Raw genomic sequence first — 19593 nt, 5'->3', positions numbered from 1 at the left:
TTAGTTTCTTCTCTTCATTCATTTATTTATCTAGTCATTATCATATATATATATATATATACATATTTGTTGTTTTTTAAAATAATTTTTATTGTATTTTAAGTGAAAGTTTACAAATCAAGTCAGTTTCTCACACAAAAACCCATATACACCTTGCTACACACTCCCAATTACTCTCCCCTTAATGAGACAGCCTTCTCTCTCCCTCCACTCTCTCTTTTCCTGTCTTTTTTGCCAGCTTCTAACCCCCTCCACCCTCTCATCTCCCCTCCAGGCAGGAGATGCCAACATAGTCTCAAGTGTCCACCTGATCCAAGAAGGTCACTCCTCACCAGGATCGCTCTACAACTCATTGTCCAGTCCAATCCATGTCTGAAGAGTTGGCTTCGGGAATGGTTCCTGTCCTGGGCCAACTGAAGGTATGGGGGCTGTGACCAACAGGACCCTTCCAGTCTGAGTCAGACCATTAAGTCTGGTCTTATGAGAATTTGGGGTCTGCATCCCAAAAAGAAAAAAAAAATTTTTTTTTTTTTTATCCCACTGTTCTCCTGCTCCCTCAGGGATTCTCTGTTGTGTTCCCTGTCAGGGCAGTCATAGGTTGTAGCTGGGCAACATCTAGTTCTTCTGGTCTCAGGATGATGTAGTCGCAGGTTCGTGTGGCCCTTTCTGTCTCTTGGGCTCGTAATCGCCTTGTGTCCTTGGTGTTCTTCATTCTCCTTTGATCCAGGTGGTTTGAGACCAATTGATGCATCTTAGATGGCTGCTTGCTAGCATTTAAGACCCCAGATGCCACTCTTCAAAGTGGGATGCAGAATGTTTCGTTAATAGATTTTACTATGCCAATTGACTTAGATGTCCCCTGAAACCATGCTTCCCAGACCCCTGCCCCTGTTACACTGGCCTTTGAAGCATTCAGTTTATTCAGGAAACTTCTTTGCTTTTGGTTTAGTCCAATTGTGCTGACTTCCCCTGTATTGTGTGCTGTCTTTCCCTTCATCTAAAGTAGTTCTTATCTACTATCTAATTAGTGAATACCACTGTGCTACCATCTCTCCCTCTTCCCTCTCGTAACCACAAAAGAATGTTTTCTTCTCAGTTTAGACTATTTCTCAAGTTCTTATAACAGTGGTCTTATACAATATTTGACCTTTTGCAACTGACTAATTTCACTCAGCATAATGCCTTCCAGTTTCCTCCATGTTATGAAAAGTTTCACAGATTCCTCACTGTTCTTTATTGATGCATGGTATTCCATTATGTGAATATACCATAATTTTTTATCCATCATCCGTTGATGGGCACCTTGGTTGCTTCCATGTTTTTGCTATTGTAACCAGTGCTGCAATAAACATGGGTGTGCATATATCTGTTCATGTAAAGGCTTTTATTTCTCTAGGATATATTTCAAGGAGTGGGATTGCTGGATCGTAAGGTAGTTCTATTTCTAACTTTTTAAGGAAGCACTAAATCGATTTCCAAAGTGGTTGTACCATTTGACATTCCCATCAGCAGTGTAGAAGTGTTCCAATCTCTCCACAGCCTCTCCAACATTTATTTTGTGTTTTTTGCATTAATGCCAGCCTTGCTGGAGTGAGATGAAATCTCATTGTAATTTTGATCTGCATTTCTCTAATGGCTAATGATCGTGAACATTTCCTCATATGTCTGTTAGCTACCTGAATGTCTTCTATAGTGAATGTCTGTTCATACCTTTTCCCCATTTTTTAATTGTGTTATTTGTCTTTTTGCAGTTGAATTTTTTCAGTATCATGTAGATTTTAGAGATCAGGCGCTGATCAGAAATGTCATAGCTAAAACCTTTTTCCGGTCTGTAGGTAGTCTTTTTACTCTTTTGGTGAAGTCCTTGGGGGAGCTTAAGTGTTTGATTTTTAGGAGCTCCCAGTTATCTAGTTTTTCTTCTGTGTTCTTTATAATGTTTTCTATACTGTTTATGCCATGTATTAGGGCTCCTAATGTTGTTCCTATTTTTTCTTCCATGATCTTTATTGTTTTAGATTTTATATTTGATCTTTGATCCATTTTGAGTTAGTTTTTGTGCATGGAGTGAGGTATGGGTCTTGTTTCATTTTTTTGCAAGTGGAGATCCAGTTATGCCAGCACCATTTGTTAAAAAGACTGTCTTTTCCCCATTTAACTGTTTTGGGGCCTTTGTCAAATATCAGCTGCTCATATGTGGATGGATTTATGTCTGGATTCTCAATTCTGTTCCATTGGTCCATGTATCTGTTGTTGTACCAGTGCCAGGCTGTTCTGACTACTGTGGTGGTATAATAGGTTCTAAAATCAGGTAAAGTAAGGCCTCCCACTTTGTTCTTCTTTTTCAGTAATGCCTTATTTATGTAGGGCCTCTTTCCCTTTCATATGAAATTAGTGATTTGTTTCTCGATCTCTTTAAAGAATGTCCTTGGGATTTGAATCGGAATTGCATTAAATGTATAGATCGCTTTTGGTAGAATAGACATTTTTATAATGTTAGGTCTTCCTATCCATGAGCAAGGTATGTTCTTCCACTTATGTAAGTCTCTTTTGGTTTCTTGCAGAAGTGTACTGTAGTTTTCTTTGTATAAGTCTTTTACATCTTTGGTAAGATTTATTCGTAAGTATTTTATCTTCTTGGGCGCTACTTTAAATGGCATTGATTTGGTGATTTCCTCTTCGATGTTCTTTTTGTTGGTGTAGAGGAATCCAACTGATTTTTGTATGTTTATCTTGTAACCCAATACTCTGCTGAACTGTTCTATTAGTTTCAGAAGTTTTCTGGAGGATTCCTTAGGGTTTTCTGTGTATAAGATCATGTCATCTGCAAAGAGAGATACTTTTACTTCTTCCTTGCCAATCTGAATGGCCTTTATTTCTTTGTCTAGCCTAATTGCTCTGGCTAGGACTTCCAGCACAATGTTGAATAAGAGTGGTGATAAAGGGCATCATTGTCCGGTTCCTGATCTCAGTGGGAATGTTTTCGGGCTCTCTCCATTTAGGGTGATGTTGGCTGTTGGCTTTGTATAAATGCCCTTTATTATGTAGAGAAATTTTCCTTCTATTCCTATTTTGCTGAGAGTTTTTATCGTGAATGAGTGTTGAACTTTGTCGAATACCTTTTCTGCATCAATTGATAAAATCATGGGATTCTTGTCTTTTGTTTTATTGTTGTGGTGGATTCCATTAATTGTTTTTCTAATGTTGAACCATCCCTGCATACCAGGTATGAATCCCACTAGGTCATGGTGAGTTATTTTTTTGATGTGTTGTTGATTTCTATTGGCTAGAATTTTGTTGAAGATTTTTGCATCTACATTCATGAGGGATGTAGGTCCATAATTTTCTTTTCTTGTGGTGTCTTTACCTGGTTTTGGTATCAGGGATATCGTGGCTTCATAGAATGAGTTTCGTAGTACTCCATCCTTTTCTATGCTCTGAAATACCTTTAGTGGTAGTGGTGTTAACTCTTCTCTGAAAGTTTGGTAGAATTCTGCAGTGAAGCCATCTGGACCAGGGCTTTTTTGGGGGGGAGTTTTTTGATTACCTTTTCAATCTCTTCTTTTGTTATGGGTCTATTTAGTTGTTCTACCTCTGTTTGTGTTAGTTTAGGTAGGTAGTGTGTTTCTAAGTATTCATCCATTTCTTCTAGCTTTTCAAATTTGTTTGAGTATAGTTTTTCATAGTAATCTGATACGATTCTTCCAATTTCAGTTGTGTCTGTTGTGATATGGCCCATCTCATTTCTTATTCGGGTTATTTCCTTCCTCTCCTGTTTTTCTTTTGTCAGTTTGGCCAGTGGTTTATCAATTTTATTGAGTTTTTCACAAAACCAGATTTTGGTCTTATGCTCAGCTGTAATTTTTATTATTTGTTTACTTCTGGTGCCTGTGGATTTCTTTCGTTGCTCTCTTTCTATTTGTTCAAGTTGTAGGGATAGTTCTTTGATTTTGGCCCTTTCTTCTTTTTAAATGTGTGCATTTATTGATATAAATTGGCCTCTGAGCACCGCTTTTGCTGTGTCCCAAAGGTTCTGATAGGAAGTGTTTTCATTCTCATTGGATTAACTGAATTTCTTTATTCCATCCTTAATGTCTTCTATAATCCAGTCTTTTTTGAGCAGGGTATTGTTCATTTTCCAAGTGTTTGATGCCTTTTCCCTGCTTTTCCTGTTATTGATGTCCACGTTTATGGCCTTATGGTCAGAGAAGGTGCTTTGTATTATTTCAATGTTTTGGATTCTGCTAAGGCTTGCTTTATGACCTAATATGTGGTCTATTCTAGAGAATGTTCCATGTGCACAAGAAAGTATAGTTGGTTGCTGTTGGGTGGAGTGTTCTGTATGTGTCTATGAGGTCAAGTTGGTTGACTGTGGCATTTAGATATTCAGAGTTTTTATTGAGCTTCTTTCTGGGTATCCTGTCCTTCACCGAAAGTGGTATGTTGAAGTCTCCTACTATTATTGTGGAGCTGTCTATCTCACTTTTCAATGCTGATAGAGTTTGTTTTATGTATCTTGCAGCCCTGTCTTTGGGTGCATAAATATTTAATACGGTTATATCTTCTTGATGTTTTGTCCCTTTAATCATTATATAGTGTCCTTCCTTATCCTTTCTGATGGATTTAACTTTAAAGCCTATTCTGTCAGAAATTAATATTGCCACTCCTGCTCTTTTTCGATTGTTGTTTGCTCGATATATTTTTTTCCATTCTTTGAATTTTAGTTTGTTTGTGTCTCTAAGTCTAAGGTGTGTCTCTTGTAGGGAGCATATAGACGGATCTTTTTTTTTAATCCATTCTGCCACTCTGTCTCTTTACTGGTGCATTTAGTCCATTTACATTCAGGGAAATTTTGGATAAGTGTGAATTTAGTGCTATCATTTTGATGTCTTTTTTTGTGTGTTGACAGCTTCTTTTTCCCACTTGATTTTATGTGCTGAGTAGATTTTCTTTATATATTGTCCTTTCCTCATATTTGTTGTTGTTGATTTTGTTACTGCTGAGCCTGTATTTTTGTCTTGTATTTTATTTTGATGAGTAGGGTAGTTTGTCTCCTTTATGGTTACCTTATTATTTACCCCTATTTTTTATTTCTTTATATCGCCATATCTTCCTCTCCATATGGAAGGTTTATGATTACATTCCTTAGTCCCTCTTTATTATTTTAATGTTGTCGTCTTTTATATAATAACATCGCCGTTACCCTGTGCTGGGCTTTTTTTTTTTTTTAATCTTGCTTTGTTTTTTTTTTTTTTTGGATTTTCCTGTCTGGGTTGACTTCTGGTTGCTCTGCCCAGTGTTCTAGTCTTGAGTTGATACCTGATATTATTGATTTTCTAACCAAAGAACTCCCTTTAGTATTTCTTGTAGTTTTGGTTTGGTTTTTACAAATTCCCTCAACTTGTGTTTATCTGGAATAGTCTTAATTTCACCTTCATATTTAAGAGACAGTTTTCATGGATATATGATTCTTGGCAGGCAATTTTTTCCTTCAATTTTTTAAATATGTCATCCCATTGCCTTCTTGCCTGCGTGGTTTCTGCCGAGTAGTCTTAGCTTATTCTTATCGGCTGTCCCTTGTAGGTGACTTTTCTTTTATCCCTCACTGCTCTTATAATTGTCTCTTTATCTTTGTTCTGGGCAAGCTTGATTATAATATGTCCAGATGACTTTCTCTTCGGATTTACCTTATGTGGAGTTCGATGAGCATCTTGGATAGATATCTTCTCATCTTTCACAATATCAGGGAAGTTTTCTGCCAACAAACCCTCGACAATTTTCTCTGTATTTTCTGTTATCCCTCCCTGTACTGGTACTCCAATCACTCGGAGGTTCTTTCTCTTGATAGAGTCCCACATGATTCTTAAGGTTTCTTCATATTTTTAATTCTTTTATCTGATTTTTCTTCAAATATATTAGTGCCAAGTGATTTAGCTTCAAGTTCAGAAATTCTAGGTTCTACTTGCTCAATTCTGCTCCTCTGACTTTCTATTAAGTTATCTAATTCTGTAATTTTATTGTTAATTTTCTGAATTTCTGATTGCTGTTTGTCTATGGATTTTTCCAGCTTATTAAACTTTTCCTTATTTTCCTGAATAATCTTTCTGATTTCTTCAGTTGTTTTATCTGTGTGTTCCGTGGCTCGTTCTGTGTATTGCTTCATTTCCTTCCTGATGTCTTGAAGGGTTCTGTATATTAAACTTTTGAACTCTGCATCTGGTAATTCCAGGAAAGCACTTTCATCTAAAAGATCCCTGGATTCTTTATTTTGAGAGCCTGTTGAGGTGATCATGGCCTGTTTCTTTATGTGACTTGATACTGACTGTTGTCTCCGAGCCATCTATAAGTTATTGTATTAGTTTATGCTTGCTTATTGTGTCATAGCTGCTTGCTTTGTTTTGTTTTGGTATATCCCTATGGGTTGCTTGAGTGAGCTAGCTTGATTATTTTCAGCTTTGGAGCTCTGGTGTCCTGTCCCCAGCTGGCTAGAGCTGTTATCAGGTATATCAGTCTAGGAGTCCATTCAGGTTTCTTGTATGAATTCAGGTCAGGTTTCCAGGTAGCTGATATCAAGTGTGTGGTACAGGCTCTGTCGTACAGTCTTAGAGGGGCAGGGGTGATTGGTGTATATATGTGTATCTGATTGCAGCAGGGGGTCACCCTCTGAACAAGGCAGGGGGCTGAGAACCGACCCCCAAGTGTCTCTGAGGAAAATGCGTCTCTGTTCCCTAGAGCGTGCTGGTGGGTGGGCTCTGCAGAGGAACCGTGGGCACCCAAAGTTTTTCGTTGTAAGGACTGGGAGTTACCAGTTCTCTTTGGACCCCTGTCACGGGTAGCCAGGCGACCCAAGTGGAGCCACCAGTCCTTAGGTCCCTGTTGTGGGTAGGTGAGGACCTTGTTTAATAGGCAAAGCAATGTCAAATGTCAAAAACCCATCTCTCCACCACACCGCTGAAATGGTTGGAGTTTGCCAACAAAGGCCTGTTCTCCCGAAATAGGCCCACACAGGCCCATGCAGAAGGGAAAGGTGCTCAGGGTCCACAGACAGTTTATGCCTGGACAGGAGCCGCTTCTGCCCTGAGCTCCCCCAGTTAATGGAGCTAGCAAATTATCTTTTCTCCCCAGTTGCAAATTTTTCCTCCCCTAAGGCCAGGACAGGAGAATGGCTCCAGGTGCTCACCAGGGTCTATCTCTGGCCTAGGGATTCAGCAGCTGAAGCTGGCTTGGGGGTGTGAGGGTGCGGTAGGATGTACGCAAGTACTTAACTTTTGCCAAGAGCGCTCTTCTCCTCAGGTTCCGGAAATAGGAGTGGGCTGTGTGGCTGCTGCTTCTTCCTGAGGCAACTGTGGCCAAACGCGAAGACCATCTTGCCGCTGCAGCCGCCGACACCACCGCCACTCCAGGAATGGTGCCTGAGGGCTCCCCTCGATTCAGGTCCAGTAACTCCTCTCCACTTCTGAATGGCCTCTTCCTTCCCCTGCCCCTCAGTTCATTGTCTAAGCTTGCCTTTGTTGCTCGGGGCTCCCAGCTTGTCACAAATATGCTCATTTCACTTGTTTTTTCAGGTCTTTATTGTAAAGAGGGCTCTATGGAAGTGTCTGTCCATTCCGCCATCTTGGCTCCACCCCCGTATTTGTTGTTTCTATGTGCCATCAAGTCGGTTCTGACTCATAGCAGCCCTGTGTACAACAGAACAAAACACTTCCCAGTTCTGTGCCATCCTCATGATTGTTATTATGCTCGAGACCATTGTTGCATCCACTGTGTCAGTCCCTCTCTTGAAGGTCTTATTCTTTTTTGCAAACACTCTACAGAAATATATATGTCCCACTATGTATCGGTGTAGACTAATGGATATTAATTTTACACTTTGAAGTATAGTCCAACAGTGTGTTATTTTTTTGCTCACATTTTTCAAGTTTTGACCAACAGGAGCTCTTTCAGTTGAGTCCTGTGTTCCTTTGGCATATCTTCACCACTGTTCCTGTGTGTGTGTGTGTGTGTGTCTGTGTGTGCACGTGTGTGCATGTGTGCTTGAGCATATTCTTACTTTCTGGCACTACAAGATGCTCCAGTTCCTCTTGCAAATTCCTTGCCCCAACCCTATAATCAGCAGGCATTTTTCAAGAAGTCTTTTTTTTTTTTAATTGAAGAATGTTATTGGAAACCAAGATCTGGGTGCTAGGTGGCCATAATTTTTCACTCTAGTCAAAAATATAATGTATGACCCCAACTTGTACTTGTAATTTAAAAAATAGTCCACATTTTCCCCCATAATCTTACAAGACAAATTAAAGATAAGCACTTTATCATATCTGGCTCTAGTTTCTTAACTGGAAAAAAATGGACACCTTAGGGAATGATTTTCCCCAGGCTGCTATATTTTGCATCATTCGTGTTAAATACTCCTCCGGGGAAGGCAAAAGAGAAGAATTTCCCAGTCAAAATCTTATGTGAGATGGATTTCTGAGCTTGTGGGAAGAAAATGTGGCCAACTTAGATTGTCTCCAAATAGACAGGTAAGAACCTAAGCATCTTTGTGAGACTGAAGAGAATTTAGAAGCGTACACATATATATATGTATGTATATACATATATACGTATACATATATATATGTGACTTCCAAATTACCCTGGGAAGAAAATAGAGCAACTGAGCATTCTAACCTCTGCATAAAATCTCCTAAGACTTTTATTGGGGAATAACATAGTTGTCTTCAGGATTTGGAGGAAATTAATCTGTTTGGTGCAGACACAAATTATCTAATAGGTAGAAGTCACTTATGGAAGGATAGAAAGTTTAGGGACTTTTCTATGAGAGATTTACAATCTAAAGTGAGAAGGCGGAAATAAAATATGTGTAAGGTAGTTGAGCACTACAAAGTAAACGCTTTTGATAGATGGGGATGAGGGAAATAAGCAAATAGAAATAATATCTTTTAAGTGTTCTAGGAATACTTCATGGAGGTGTTTATTTTGCTGTGGTTAAAGTAGGCTAGAGGGTTCATCAATGGAACTCTAGTGTTGACTAGTGTGGGACATTTTGGAATTCTACTTATAGAAAATCCTCCTTAATTCTTTCACTCATTGTATATATATACGTAAAACATCTACTTCTTTTCTATGTTGAAATTCAACAGTGAGAAGACAAAAATCCCTCTCCTTGTGTTGCTTAGTTCTAATGTGTATTCATATTTTGTGTCTTTCTAATGTATAGAAATTATGTGACTTATGCTTGTAAGCTTGATTGCAGATAGATGATAGATAGAAAGATGATAGATGATAGATAGATAGATAGATAGATAGATAGATAGATAGATAGATAGATAGATAGATAATAGAGATAGGATAGGTGGATGAATGGATTGACGGATAGATAATGGATAAATAGAAGATAGATGATAGATAAGGAGAGAAATACATGATAAAGGTACATAGAAGGATAGATGAATAGGTGGATTGATGGATAGATGGAAGATAGATAAATCTAGATATAATAATAAGTTGATAGAAATTTCAAATAATTTTTCATTTATGTGATTAACAGTTTGACAAATGGTACATCTGGAAAGCTTCCAATAATGAAAGTGAGCCTGGAGTTACATGGCAGTGTGGTGAGGTACAATGTGGTTAAAGAGCACTGAGTTTCAGAACTGCCTCTATAGCTGATTCATTTTTTATTCAAAGTCCTGGAATCTAGTGTTGCCCTAGAACGCTGTGGTGCCTCCTGTGTAAGTCGAATGTAGTCTGAGGGCTCAGTGATATGACAATGTAAATAAGTTAATCAGATCATCTCCTCAGGTAAGATTTAAAAAATATTTTTTAATGAAACACATGATTACAACATATTTTTGTTTTTACCAAAGAACACGTCTCTAAAAGTAGGTCTTCTTCATCTTTAATGCCTAGAATGCAGTTTCCCACCTCAGAGACTATAAATATTATGATTCCCCTTGCTTCTTTTCCAAACACAATTTATTTATATAAGCACATGCTTGTGTGATATAAATTATCCTGATTTTAATGGAAATATTACATTCTTTTTTTTTTTAAGCATACACTTATGTTCTCTGATTTTTCATTTACAATACATTCTAAGGACCGTTACATATATAGCTGCTACATTTTTTTTCTTTTATCAATGATTACTCAAAAGTAGCAACCCTGGTTTATTAAGTTCTGGTGGACATTTGTTTCTCATCTTTTGCCACCACAGAAAGGGATGCAATGAGTTTCTTTGTGTATGTGAGTAAGTGTACCTGCAAAGTAATAGAATTACTGGCTGATATGTATGTGTGTGCAGTTGTAATAGCCTCCATGTGAGAATCACCCCTTGAGAGATTGCACCCAATTTCACTCCTACCAAAAATATGTGAGATTGATGGTTTTCCACCCTTTGCAAGAACTACATGTTAACAAACATTTATTGGAAAGGTCACCTTGTGGCAATGTATTTAACTGTTTATGAGAATCTTTTCATTTGTCTCATTTTTTTGTTAAGGACAAAGTCCCTTTTATTTTTTAAATTTATTTTAATTTATTTTGCCAATTATTTATTTGAATTTTCCTTGTTTCAAGACTGATTTGTGAAAAATTATTAATATTAGATGAAAATATGCTTTTGTCTATCATTTTTGTTATAAATATATTTATTTACCTTTTAATTTTTATGATGTTACTGCTTAGGAAATGAATGTGATAAGGCTCATAAAATAATTTGTCTAGTGTCTAGCATATCTTTAAATATAAATAAATGTTAATTTATTTTTTATTCCTGCTCTTCTTACTTGAAGCCAGGGTAGGAGGCACTCAAGAACTTAGGTAAAAAAAATTATACTGAAAATCTTTAACTATGACTCGGAGCTTCCTGAGCTCATTCTGGATATCTGGCACTTAGCAGTAAAGTTTAAATTTGAATTCTGACTTATGTGAAATGTTCTTTCTCTCTTTTTCTTAACTATAGTTTCAGTATTCTCTTTTTCTTAAGAAGCCATGTAAATAGGATAAGAATAATAAGGGAAAGACTGTAACTTTGGACAACATATTATGATAAAAAATATGAAGGTTAATGAAATAGGCTCAATTTAGAACTGGAAATAACTATATAGGCTTGAGATGTAAAGTAAAATGAAATATAATTAAACTTAGTCAAGGCAACAGATTAAAATAAATACTCATGTTGGACTAGACTGAATGGAAGGTTGTTCATTGACCTAATTATTTCTCATTCTCATTATTATCCAATAATTGTTTGGGAAGCTAAAATTTTATGTTTATTTTTTTTTCTCCCCTGTCCCATCTCTTTCTCTTTCTTTGTGCCTATGTATGGCTTTGTGTGTGTGTGTGTGTGTGTGTAGGTATGTAAAGGTTTTATTAACAAAAGTACTCTCAAATGTTTACAAAATCACTCCTCTTATGTTTAGAACATTTATTAGAAGATATTTTTATAACAGGGTGACCAAATTCAAGAAATATAGAAGTACTTCGAAGTCAATTATGCACGCACTTCTCTGTTTGTAGCCTACCACCTCTAATATTGACAATTCCTTGCAGAAATCTGAAGAAAGACATTCAACTTAAGAAATTCTTCACTCATACCAAATTCCCAACATTAATATTTATTATGGCTGAATATTCATCCGTTTTTTCATCATTTTCCTATTACACCCTGATATGCAATCAGAGAAATAGATCAACTAAGTATTATGAATTATATTTTATTTCTGTATACAAAAAATCAATATACAGAAAGATAAGTGATTACCCATTTGTAAATGGAAGTTCCATAATCAGGCATAGGTGTTTAAGCTCCGAATGCAGTATTCGTTTCAAAAAATAACTAATCTTCTCCTTGCAGATTAACTATTTCCAACCTCTACTTTCCTCACATCTACTGAAACAATGAAACCAAACAAGAGTGTAACTGAGTTTATACTGTTAGGATTGACACAGGATCCTCTGAGGCAGAAAATGGTGTTCATAATCTTCTTAATCTTCTACACTGGTACTGTGGTGTGGAATTTGCTCATTATTGTGACCCTCAAGTTCAGCCGGTCTCTTGGGAGTCCCATGTACTTCTTCCTATTTTATTTGTCCGTTGCTGATACCTGCTTTTCAACTTCCATAGCCCCAAGACTAATTGTGGATGCTCTCTCTGCAAAGAAAGTTATATCTTATAATAAGTGTATGATATAAGTCTTTGCATTGCGTTTATTTGGATCCATGGAAATCTTTGTCCTTGTCCTCATGGCTGTTGATTGCTATGTGGCTATCTGTAAGCACTTGCGTTACCCAACCATCATGAGACCAGAGATCTGCTTCATCTTGATTATTCTTGCCTGGATAGGGTCTTTCATACATTCTACAACTCAGAATGCCCTGGTCTCGAAACTGCCCTTCTGTGGACCCAATCTGATTGATCATTATTGCTGTGATTTGCAGCCCTTGTTAAACCTTGCCTGCATGGATACTTATGTGATCAACCTGCTGTTGGTGTCTAATAGTGGGGCCATTTGCTCAAGTGGATTCTTGCTTCTGATGATCTCATACATGGTCATCTTGTATTCACTTAGGAACCACAGTGAAGAAGGGAGGAAAAAAGCCCTTTCCATTTGCACCTCCTACATCATAGTAGTCGTCTTATTCTTTGGCCCATGTATATTCATGTATACACGTCCACCTACCACTTTCCGCATGGACAAGATGGTGGCAGTATTTTATACCATCGGGACACCTTTCTCAACACACTCATCTACACACTAAGGAATGCAGAAGTGAAAAATGCCATGAGAAAGTTATGGAGTATCAAAATTACCTCAGAAAGCAGAATCCACGCGATGGCGAAGTTTTTTTTTTTTTTTTTTTTGGTTCATATATGTATGGAACTCTGATGGCACAGTGGTTAACAGCTACGGTGAGCTACGAATGCTAATCAAAGTGGACAGTTCAAATCCACCAGTCTCTCCTGGTAAACCCTAGGGGGCAGTTCTACTCTGTCCTGTAGGGTCACTATGCATCGAAATCGACTTGATGGCAATGAGCTTATATATATATAGTATAGCATAGTAGAACATATGATTGTCACATCCAAAAAGACCAATACCAGTCCATTTCAGCTAGGATATTGATGTTTACGTGTTCCGTTTCATTTCCAATTTTCCTAAATCCATACTTCATAAATTCCATGTTCCAATTATGAATGGATGTTTGAAGTTGATTTTTCTCATTTTTAATTATTTTTCCATTACATCTTCCTATGCAATCAGAGAAATAAACAAACTGCTATGAATCCTATTTTTTTATATTTATGAAAAATCAATATACAAAAAGATAAGTGATTACTCATTCGTAAGTGGAAATTCCATGATCAGGCATAAGTATTTGAGCTCCAAATGAAATTTCATAAAATTATTGCTTTTCTCCTTGCAGATTAACATTTCTAACGTTGGTTTTCCTCACATCTACTGAAACTATGCAACAAAACAAGAGTGTAACCAAGTTCATACTATTAGGATTGACACAGGATACTCTGAAACAGAAAACGCTGTTCATCATTTTCTTAATCTTCTACACTGGAACTGTGGTGGAGAATTTGCTCATTACTTTGGCCATCGAGTCCAACCAGACTCTTGGAGTCCCACGTACTTCTTCCTATTTTACTTTTCCATTGCTGCTACCTGCTTTTCAACTTCCACAGCCCCTACAATAACTGTGGATGGTTTCTCTGCAAAGAAAATCATATCCTATAATGATTGTATGATGCAAATCTTTGCAATGCATTTATTTGGATCCATGGAGGTCTTTGTCCTTGTCCTCATATCTGTTGATTGCTATGTGGCCATCTGTAAGCCCTCTCTTTACCCAACCAACATGAGAAAACAGCTTTGCGTCATCTTGATTATTCTTGCCTGGATGTAGTCATTTATACATTCTATAGCTCAGATTGTTCTAGCCTTGATTTAATTGATCATTATTATTGTGATTTGCAGCCCTTGTTAAACCTTTTGCTTTAGCTATGTACATTTATGTGACCAAATTAATGTTGGTGTGTAATAGTGGGGTCATTTGCTGGAGAAGTTTCTTGCTTTTGATGACCTCATATTCTGTAATCTTGAGTTCTTTGAGAAACCACAGTGTAGAAGGGAGGAAAAAGCCCTTTCCACTTGTACTTCTCATATCATTGTGGTCGTCTTATTCTTTGGTCCTTGTATCTTCATATATACATGTCCACCTACCATTTTTCGTATGGACAAAATGGTGGCAGTATTTTAAACTATTGAGACACCCTTTCTCAACCCACTCATCTACAGCCCAAGGAATGCGGAAATGGAAAATGCCACAAGAAAGTTGTGGAGTATCAAATTTACCTCAGAAAGCAAACAATGAAATGACAGTATGATTATTTATTCAGGAATGTTACTAAATCTGTAAAGACATCAAATATAATAGTGTGTGATTATTGTGAGAATAACATTCAATTATATATAATGGGGTGCATTAATAATTTTCCTTTTTTTTTAGTTTATAAGTAAGATGAATGTCTAGCATCGTCTTTTGTGTCTGAGCTAGATACCGTATCAGAATAATTCAGATAGTTGTGATCCAAACCGACCTCAGCCTGACTCAATCTTTTCCTGAGAGTTCAATTCTGGCATTACTGACCATGAACTATATACCATAACTGTGAATCTGCACTCATTAGTTTGATGAGAAAGATATTTATACAGTCTACAGCCGTACATAATTGTGAGAGAATCTATAAACAAAGTGAAACCGATTCTCTGTGGTCTTTAATTCTGTCTATAATACATTTTGAATTAGGTATCCAGATTCCTCTTTAACACCTCCAGGTCAGTTGAACTCAGTGTATTAAGATCATCCAATCCATTTTATAATTAGCTTGTCTTTAAAGAGTTCCATTTTTCAGAATCAGAGTCTTTTTTGATGTACTAATATTCTAAGCTAAATTATTTTTCGCTTTGGATATTAATATAACAGAAGGGATTTTTGAATGTAGATTTAACAAGAAAAAATAGCTATGCTAAAAAATTAATGAAAAGCCTTTAGAAATTCCTGCAAAACAGAGCACAGGTACATATTCCTAGTGTTCATCTGTTTCATGCATAAGTCTGAAGGAAATGTCATTGGGAAGTGAAGAATATAAGCTGTTATGACAACAGAAGGATTATTAATACTTTGAACTATCTAAAAGTGAACAACTTGACAATAGCAACAGGAAAGATTAGACAGGAGAATTAAGAGGCTGTGAGTTTATGTTAATGGAGGAACAAGTTAGGAAAAGTAGGGTGAGAATGGTTGCACAACTTAAAGAATGTAATCACTGTCATTGAATTGTACATTTAGAAATTGTTGAATTATTGTATGTTCTGCTGTGTACATTCTCTACAACAACAAAAAATAAAATGGCTATAAAAGAAAAAGTTTTAATATGTCTTTGAAGCTCAGAGATCATATTCTGTAATGTATTTCCAAACAGATCTTTACCACATGGCATTAACCTGCCGTCCATCTTAATGGTCCTGGTGCATCTGGTCATTTTCTGGCTCTAGCATTACCTTCTGTCTTTAAATTAGCAAAACTTAGGCACCGTTTCTCTGGAGACCCCAAAATCTCATAATTAGACACAGAGCAATTCAGAAAATCCTTCTGAATCAATGCTATCTTTCTGAAGAATACTAGGAAAAATAATGTTAGCTTGGAATAATATTAGTTGAACTATCAGGAAATCTGAGATGAAGAACAAAGGGAAAAAAGACAGGCATAGGCAATCCACATATACATCACTATCAAGAGTAACCTAGGTGTGTATAAGAAGATAGACCAATAAAACAAATGGCCTGCAGGACAATGAATGGAACAAAGTTATTTATTGTCTGAAATTAACTTTGTTAGAATGGATGGTTGATGAATGGAAGATAAAGCAAAAGAAAAAAGAGGTGGGGCCAAGATGGCAGAGTTGTCAGATGCTTGCAGAGGTCCCTGTTACAACAAAGACCCCCCCAAAAAACAGTGAATTAATTATGTATGACAACCTGAACATCAAAGGCAAATTTGAGAAACCAGACTGAGCAGCAGGGGGAGGAGGATGGTTCAAAAGTAGTGAGGAGTTGCCTGGCCTGAACTGACCTGGTGGGAACTGGCACCCCGCAGGCCAAATCCACTAGCTTGAGTGCAGTGATGCAATCAGTGCCATTCAGAATGTTTTCCACATTGGGAGAAACTGAGCAGCAGAGAGTTCACTTACACCTCTGGAATCAGAGAAGAGTGGCACTGTTGGCTTAAGGTAAGTACTTAATTCTAATCTACCACACTGACCAAAAAACACCCATTTAGCAGACCCCTCCTCCCTCCTGAGCCAGCTTCAGAGGTAGTAGCTTTCCTTGGGCTGGAAGTAAGACCTGTCATACATCCTGAGCCATCTTCCCAGCCTTGGAGAAGGAACAAATTAATTAATGGGGAAAAAGTAATCTGCCAGCTTCCCTAAGCTGGAACTCAGGGCAGAAACAGCTCCTTTGCCTAGGCACAGGCATAAGCGGTCCACAACATTTGAATACTTTTCACTCCTGCATAGAACTGTGTGGGCCCATTTCAATAGCCTAGGCCCTCATTAGCACAGTACAACAAGGTATATACCTGAAGTCTAACTTCAACTGTTTCATCTATATGGTGGAGAAGCAGGCTTGTGAGGTTTGATGCCACTCTGCCTATAAAGCATTGTCCTTACCTACCCACATCAGAGGCCTGAGGACTGGTGGCTTCACTCATGCCACCTAGCCAACCTTGACAGGGCTCAATGGATTAGTGGTGCCTTCCAGTCCCTACAGCCAACAGCATTGGGTGCCCATAATTCAGCTGCAAAACCCACCCACCTAGGTACTCTAGGGAACAGGGACACACTTTCCTCACAGACACTCAGGGATGGATATCAGTCCCGTGACTTTCTCAGTGTGTGACCCTACTGCAGCCAGATAGCTGTAACTACACCAATCACCCCTGCTTGTCTAAGACTGTGGGTGAGAACCTGCACCACGTACTTGGTGACCAACTACCACAGTACCAGTAACAGTTCTAACCACCTGTTGACAGGATATTAGAACTTCAAAGGCATCAATAATCGAACTAGCTCACTCAAGGAACCTATTGGGGCATATCAAAACAAAAGAAAACAAGAAACTAGGACAGAGTAAGCAAACAAAATAAATAAATACAATAATTTATTGACAGCTAGGAGACAACAGTCAGTATTGTTGATCATGATGGCTTCAGCAAACTCCCAAAACAAATAATCAAGAAATCTTCTAGATGAAGAAAACTTCCTGGAACTAGCGGAGGTAGAATACGCAAGATTAATTACAGAACTGTTCAGGAAGGTTCAGGCAATATGCAGAACAAGTCAAAGAATGCAAAGAAATAGCATTAGAGGAACTTAAGGAAATTAGAGAAAAATATAATGAGAAATTTAATAGGCTACAAGAATCCATAGAGAGACAGCATACAGAAATCCATATTAATGAAATTTCAGAATTAGACAACTCAGTAGAAAGTCACAGGAGCAGAACTTAGGCAATGGAAATCAGAATTAGTGAGACTGAAGATAAAGCACTTGACAACAACATATTTGAGGAAAAATCAGATAAAAGAGCATAAAAAATGAAGAAACACTAAGAATTATGTGGGACTCTATCAAAAGAAATAACCTATGAGTGATTGGAGTACCAGAATTTGGGGGATAACAGGAAATACAGAGAGAATTATTGAAGATTTGTTGACAGAAAACTTCCCAGATATCATTAAAGATGAGAAGACATTCAAGATGATCATTGAACCCTTTACAAGGTAGATCCCAAAAGAAAGTCACCAAGACATATTATGATCAAACATGCCAAAAGCAAAGATGAAGAGAATTTTAAGGGCGCCTAGGGATAAATGAAAAGTCACCTAAAAAAGAGAGTCAATAAGACTAAGCTTGGACTAATCAGCAGAAACCATGAAGGCAAGAAGGGAATGGGATGACTTATATAAAGCCTTGAAGGAAAAAAATTGCCAGCCGAGAATTATATATCCAGCAAAACTGTCTCTCAAATATGAAGGTGAAATAAGGACACTTCCAGATAAACAGAGGTTTAGGGAATTTGCAAAAAAGAAATCAAAATCACAGAAATGCTAAAGGGAGTCCTCCAGTTAGAAAATTAATAACATCAGAAAACAACCCAAGACTAGAACACAAGACAGAGCAGCCAGATAAGGAAATCACAAAAATAAGTCAAAGCTAAAATGCTCAAAACAGGGAAACAGAGATGTCATTATGTAAAAGATGACAAAATTAAATTAAAAAAAGAGGGACTAAAAAATGTAGTCATGGATCTTTCACAGGGAGAGGAAGACAAGGCAATACAAAGAGATAAAATTTGGTTTAAATTAGAAAAATAGGGGTAAACATTAAGGTAACCACAAAGGAAACTAACAATCCTACACAACCAAAAAAAAAAAAAAAAAAAAGCCAAGAAAAATGTAAAGACTCAGCAAATACAAAAGAAACAACAATGAAAAAGAGGACAAGACAATATATAAAGAAAAAACACTCAGCACAGAATATTAAGTGGAAAAAAGAGACTGTCAACAGCACACACACACACAAAAGACGTCAAAATGGCAGCATTAAACTCATACCTATCAATTATTATGCTGGATGTGAATGGACTAAATACACCAATAAAGAGACAGAGTGTCAGAATGGATAAAAAACAAGATTTGTCTATATGCTGCCTATAAAAGACACACCTTAGACTTAAAGACACAAACAAACTAAAACTCAAAGGATGGAAAAGAATATATCAAGAAAACAATGATCCAAAAAGAAGTGGCAATAGTAATTTCTGACAAAATAGATTTTAAAGTTAAATCCACAGAAAAGGATAAAGAAAGAACACTATATAATGATCAATGGGTCAATATATTGGGGGGATATAACTATAATAAATATTAATGCACCCAATAACAGGGCTCCAAAATACATAAAATGAACTCTAACAACTTTGAAAAGAAAGATAGACAGCTTCACAATAATAGTAGGTGACTTAAACATACCACTTTCAGTGAAGGACAGAACATCTAGAAAGAAGCTCAGTAAAGGCACAGAAGACCTTATTGCCACAATCAGCCATCTTGACCTTTTAGACACGTACAGAACACTCCACTCAAAAGCAGCCAAGTATAATTTCTTTTCAAATACACGTGGAACATTCTCCAAAATAGGCCACATAGTGGGTCATAAAGCAAGCCTTAAAGAATATGAAACATCAAAATATTACAAAGCATCTTTTCTGACCATAAAGCCATAAAAGTAGAAATCAATAACAGAAAAAGCAAGAGGAAAAAAAAAATCAAACACAAGGAAACTGAAGAACACCTTGCTCAAAAAACTACTGGGTTCTAGAAGGAACTAAGGTCAGAATAAAGAAATTCATAGACTCCAATGAGAATGAAAACACTTCCTATCAGAACCTTTGGGACACAGTAAAAGCAGTGCTCAGAGGTCAATTTATAGCAATAAATGCACACATCCAAAAAGAAGAA

General features: G+C 37.1%; 1 pseudogene; it reads left to right on the top strand.

Moving 5' to 3' along the window:
* The first annotated feature begins 11898 nt into the window (after positions 1-11898).
* On the top strand, positions 11899-13705 carry LOC100660083 (olfactory receptor 4C11-like; annotated as a pseudogene).
* Positions 13706-19593: the final 5888 nt, after the last annotated feature.

This window comes from Loxodonta africana, chromosome 22 (genome assembly GCF_030014295.1).
Source record: "Loxodonta africana isolate mLoxAfr1 chromosome 22, mLoxAfr1.hap2, whole genome shotgun sequence".
NCBI classification, from domain to species: Eukaryota; Metazoa; Chordata; class Mammalia; order Proboscidea; family Elephantidae; genus Loxodonta; species Loxodonta africana.
This window is presented reverse-complemented; position numbering and strand designations above follow the sequence as displayed.